This window comes from Triticum aestivum, chromosome 5D, assembly GCF_018294505.1.
Source record: "Triticum aestivum cultivar Chinese Spring chromosome 5D, IWGSC CS RefSeq v2.1, whole genome shotgun sequence".
In the NCBI taxonomy this organism is placed as follows: domain Eukaryota; kingdom Viridiplantae; phylum Streptophyta; class Magnoliopsida; order Poales; family Poaceae; genus Triticum; species Triticum aestivum.
The window spans coordinates 181,013,296-181,019,107 of record NC_057808.1 but is presented as its reverse complement, the minus strand read 5'-3'; the positions used below and the strand labels follow the sequence as shown (position 1 = coordinate 181,019,107).

The 5,812-nt window shown below is 37.6% G+C and overlaps 1 protein-coding gene across 2 annotated transcripts in view; it reads right to left on the bottom strand.

The window, feature by feature from the left end:
- Nucleotides 1–5,812, bottom strand: part of LOC123120013 (quinolinate synthase, chloroplastic) — a 22,494-nt gene that overhangs the window by 7,948 nt on the left and 8,734 nt on the right. The window lies entirely within an intron of this gene.

The following is a 5,812-nucleotide window of genomic DNA, read 5'->3' as shown; positions in this document are numbered from 1 at the left end:
TCTCTCTCTCTCTCTCTCTCTCTCTCTCTATTCTGATCACGGGATGAGAATATTATTCTGATCACAACCTGACCTGCCCAGGCAGTAGTACGTTGAACTTCCTCTAGTGCTAGGTTGAACTTCCGCACACATTGCCCAAATGGGGCTTGTGATATACCGTTGAAAAGCTATGGACACGAGTATCATGACCCAAGTTAAAATTTTGACAAAATGTAAGCGGTTTAAGAGCAGTTTTGAAAACCGTTTTTTCTTCATACAAAAAATGTGAATCGTATTTTCGATCGCATTTCTAAACCGTTTATCGGAATGAGGCAAATAATATGGCGTTGGAAAGCTGCAGCAAAACCGCTCCTTCCACATGTTGAAAGTTTTCTCTAATTCCCTATGGTTAAAGAGTAATTTGGAAAATCGTAAAATTTCACAAACCAAACAGTCTAGTTCATATTTTCGACGATATTTCTAAACGGCTAATCCAATTGAGGCAAATGATATGGCGTTGAAAAGCTTATGAAAATGCACTACTTTTTCATGTTGAAAGTTTTTTCTAATTTTGAATGGTTTAAGAGTAATTTTAAAAACGGTACAAGTTCCACCGAGTTCGTATTTTCGAGTTAATTTTTTAACCGTACGTCCGAATGCAACAAATGATATGGCATTGGAAAGCTTGAGGAAATGCGAAACTTTTTGGTATATATTGTTTCTCCCAGTTCCTTACAGTTTTAAGATAATTTTGAAAATGGCTAAAAACGTATTTTCGCCGTAATTTCTACACGGAATGGGGCAAATAATATACCGTTGAAAAGCTACGGAAAATGCGAAACTTTTTCATGTTGGTTTTCTCTGATTCCTGGCCGTTTTCAAGTAATTTCGAAAACGACGAGATCATGCGCTCTGCCTTTATCCCGAAACAGATTTTTCGAAAATGCACCGCGTGAAGAACTTGAACTTCTCGACATGTCTACTTGAACTTCACTTTGTTTTTCACGTGCTTTTTTTTCTCGTAGCTCTCCATCCACTCACCGGAATTGAGCAAGTGATATACCGATGGAAAGCTGTTGTAGACACGCAACTTTCCCGTGTTGATCATTTTTTCATACTTGCGACGGTTTTAAAAGTTTTTCATCTGAAATTCATTCAATGTAGTAGTTGAACTTCCTGCTGTTTTCACGTTGAACTTCTGTGACGTATTTTCGTTTGTAATTTTCTCATCCATTCGTTAGTGTTACACAAATGATATTCCTTTTGTACAAACTTCTCTCACAATAATTTTTTTAACTTTCTCCGACCGAGGACTTGAACTTATAACAACAAAAAATTTGGACCTTGCCTTTTAATTCATTTTTCTCATATTACACACATACCATGTAGTACATGACCTTTTTTTATTTTTATAATTTGAATTTTTTCTTTTTGAAATCATATTGCTCCCAAATAATAACTGAATTTCTTTTGTGGATTGAGAGAATTATTTTAAAATGCAAAAAACAATTTCCTTTTTGTGTTTTTTAACATGGAAATACAAGGTGAACCTCTTTTGCAAGAACTTTTGAACTTCCTCGGACAGAGCACTTGAACTTCTTTCAATAAACCTTTTAAGCTTTTGTTTTTCTATACTTTTATTCTCACCTGAAATGCATTCCTTGCAGTAGTTGAACTTCTCCACCTTGAACTTCTGTCACGTATTTTTGTTCAACCTCTCACAAGAATTTTTGAACTTTCTCGGGTCGAGCACTTGAACTTCTAGCAACAAAACTTTAGGCTTTGCATTTTCATTCTTTTTTTAATACAAAATGCACACCGTGTAGTACGTGAACTTCTGGCAGTTATCAATTTGAACTTTTGAGATCATGCGTTCTGCCTTCATTGGAAAAATAGAAGTCTTCGAAAATGCACTTCGTGAAGAGGTTGAACTTCTGGAGCAGTTCTTTTTGAACTTCACTCTATTTTTCACGTGTTGTTCTTTACCCATAACTCCCCAGCCACTTACCAGAATTGAGCAAATGATATACCGATGGAAAGCTGTTGAAAACACGCAACTTTCACGTGTTGATCATTTTTTCATACTCGTGGCGGTTCAAAAGAATCTTTTCAATACATAAAAACGTGTTTTAATTGGTATACGTGAAACTTCTAAATCGTACATCGAAATGTAGCATATAATACATCGTTGGAAAGCTTATAAATAGGAACAACTTTTTGATGTAGATAGTTGTTACAAATTCGTTGCCGTTTGAGAGCAGTACTAAAAATGACAAAAACAACGTCGTTTTTGCCTGTTTTTAACTTGTAATTGAAGGTCGCACGTCTCGCACTAGAGATCTTGAACTGCACCGGGAGGAGGACGTGAACTTCTTGTAACAAACCTTTTAGGCTTTTAGTTTTTTTATTCTCATCCGAAGGGCATTTGGTGTAGTAGTTGGACTGCTTGCTGTTTTCACGCTGAACTTCTGTCACGTATTTTTGTTCGTAAATCCTCACCCGTTCATCGGATTTGTACAACATTTTTTGGTGTATTTTTGCACATGTAAATACACGGTGAACCTCCTTCACAATAATTTTTTAACTTTCCTGGGCCGACCACGTGAATTTCTAGCAAAAGTCTTTTTAGAAAGTCTGAGTTTTTTATATACTTTGAACTTCTCTGTTATTTCAATTTGAACTTCTTAGTCTTATTCTTAGAAAAAATTGTTTTTAAATAGGCACCAAACATTTCTTTAGAAATTGAACTTCATATATTTATTTTTCCTAGGAACGGAAAGAATTTAAGTTTCCCATGTATATCAACTACTCCTTTTTTTTATTTGATCTTCTTCATTTTTATTCTTTAGTAACAATGAAAGTTTGAGCTTTTTTTGGTAAATATCGAACTTCTCTAATTTTGTAATTTGGACTTCTTGATTATTTCTTTTAGTAACAAAAATATCCTAGTTTTGTAATAAATTTGGACCGTCCGTTTATTTAAATTTGAACTTCTAGAGTTTTTTAGTTTAGAAACTTTGAAAGTCCCTTTTTATAATTTTTTGAGCTTCTCTATTTTTAAAATTTGAACATCTTGTTTTTTATTTTTAGAAACAGTTAAATATCCACTTTTCTAAGTGTTTCTTTTATTTTTGAACTGCTCTGTTATTTTTGTTTGAACTTCCTATGATCCTCTTGTTAGCGGATTTGGATTTTCCCATTTCTACACATCGAACTACTGCATTATTTTATTTTGAACTTCTTGTTTCCATTCTTTAATAACGAGGAAATTTAAATTTTGTATAAACATCGAACTGCTCGTCTTTTTTAATTTGGACTTCTTGGTTTTGTTTCTTTTAGTAACAGAAAAAATCCTAGTTTTCTAATAAACATCAAGCCACTCCATTTTTTAATTTAAACTTCTAGTTTTTTTAACCTTTTAAGTACCTTCTCACCATTTTAGGTACATTTTTTCCATTGACAGGTTTGATTTTTTCCAACCTCCCGAATTTGGTTTATTTATATGCATCAACGTTCCTGGAGGAGAATACTTGAACAATTTTTAAATTATCATTATGTTACATGTGGGCTCTGCGTTTTTACTCCTCAGGGATGACCATATAAGCATCAGGAATTCAAGAACATGTACTTTTCAATACATCTTTTTCAGAAATGCACCCTTTTACTCTATGCGAACTTCAGCTTTTTTTATACATGAACTTTATTGTGGATTTCATTTTATTTCTGCATGCAAATTTCGTACACGGACTTTTTATCGTGTTGCATATTTTTCAACCTTGTCAATTCTTATTTTGGGATAATTAGATTTATACCCCTAGTTGTGTCCCACTCGTCTGTTTTACCCTTAATTCCAAAAAGTCACCAGTTTTGTCCAAGTCACTTTGCTCCTCTTATGCTTTTGCCCTTTAATCGTTTTATCGTCAGTTCGGAAACTTCATAACTAATTCATACTAAATTAGAAAAATACAAATAAGATACCAAAATGTTCGGAAAAACATCACCTATATGTGAGTGTCATTTGCATTCATGAAAAAAGTGTTGGAAAGTGCACATCCGAGTTTTAGCTCTTATGCTACCACCATGAATAGTAAAATCTAAAAAAGTTCAAAAAATTCAAAAAAAATTGGTGGCAAAGAATGACAAATGTTTTAAGTGCCTGCCAAGTTTCATCACGAAATAACATTCGTGGGTGCCGCGGCAAAAAAAAACAATCAACACTCCAAAATAGATTATTTTTTTGCCGCGACTTCCACGAATGTCGTTCCTTGATGAAACTTGGCAAGCACTTAGAACATTTGTCGTTCTTCGCCACCATATTTTTTTTGAATTTTTTTGAATATTTTCAGATTTTACTATTCATGGAGGTATCAAAAGAGCTAAAACTCGGATGTGCACTTTCCAACACTTTTTTCATGAATGGAAATGACACTGACATATAGGTGATGTTTTTCTGAACATTTTGGTATCTCATTTGCATTTTTCTGATTTAGTATGAATTAGTTATGAAGTTTTCAAACTGACGGTCAAACGGTCAAAGGGCAAAAGCATAAGAGAAGCAAAGTGACTTGGACAGAACCGGTGACTTTTGGGAATTAGGGGTAAAACAGGCGAGTGGGACACAACTAGGGGCAAACTCACGCTAGTTCAAAAAAGAACCGATAGATATTCACGGACATGCTTCATGCACCAACAGAAAAAATGCATTTTTTATTAAAATCAATAAAAGCCAAAATGTCTATATATCTCTGCGACATAGCCCAACTAGGAGGTACTTTTCATCCTCAGCCCCAGGGCATGAGCATACAAACAGAGGAACGCATCAGTTCTTGTTTTTCCACGCATAAGAAATGTGAACATTGTTTTTGTTGCAGACATAAAACATCTCTATAATTTTCAACAAAGTCTCTGTTGTGCGTCTGATTCAATAGCATAGGGCGGGTAGGGACCGGGTGACTGCCATGAACTGAAGCTCGCGCTGTGCTCGGCCTCAAAGTTTACTCTGTACATTTTGTAGTTTGCAGAAAATTGCTTGCTAGTTAATCTAACAAAATTCTAAACGAATCAGCTCATAGGACATAGGGATTGACAAGTGATCGAGCTCCTGGCCGTGAAATCTCAACCTTACTTTTCCTCAGCTTCGCGGTTGTGCTACAAGAACAGAATGATGACAACTTGCAAATGCCCACAAGAAGATAAGGCTGGAGGCATCTCTCTCGGCACGAAATGCCTTTTCCAGAAAAAATCCTTGATGGTGGCCGCCTGAAACAAAACACCGCCATTGATGACAATTTGTGACTACATGTATTTCTTGTAATCCCAACTGTATTTAGAAGACCAAGTATCCACAGTAGGTTCAAGCTTTTTAGGCATATGTACCAGCAGGTTGAGACCTCCTGCAGCTGCAGGTCGAGACCTCCCCCAGCAGGTCGAGACCTCCCCCAGCTGCAGGTCGGCCAATGGGATGGGGATTGGGGAGGTGAGCGGGACTGGACCCGGACACCGCTGCCATCGCTGGTTAGGGGGAGACCTTTTGCGCGATGCAGGAGACGATGCAAAGGCGCCAGTGGAGATTGACCGGTCGCGGGAGTAGCAGTTGACCTGCAGGAGCATGGGATCTGCTCTGCTTCTGGAGGTCTGACCACGGAGAGGCGCTGCCTGGATGAGTGGCGGCAGGAGGCTCGTCGGGGCCATGGGCAGGGAACGGCTGTAGGAGATGCGTCCGGGGTCCGGGTGGGAGCGACGGCGGGTGGCGCGCCGGAGCCAGGCGGTCAACAGCGGGTGGCGCGTCGAGGCCGTGAGGGCGGTGGGGGTGGCGCGTCGAGGCAGTAGGGGC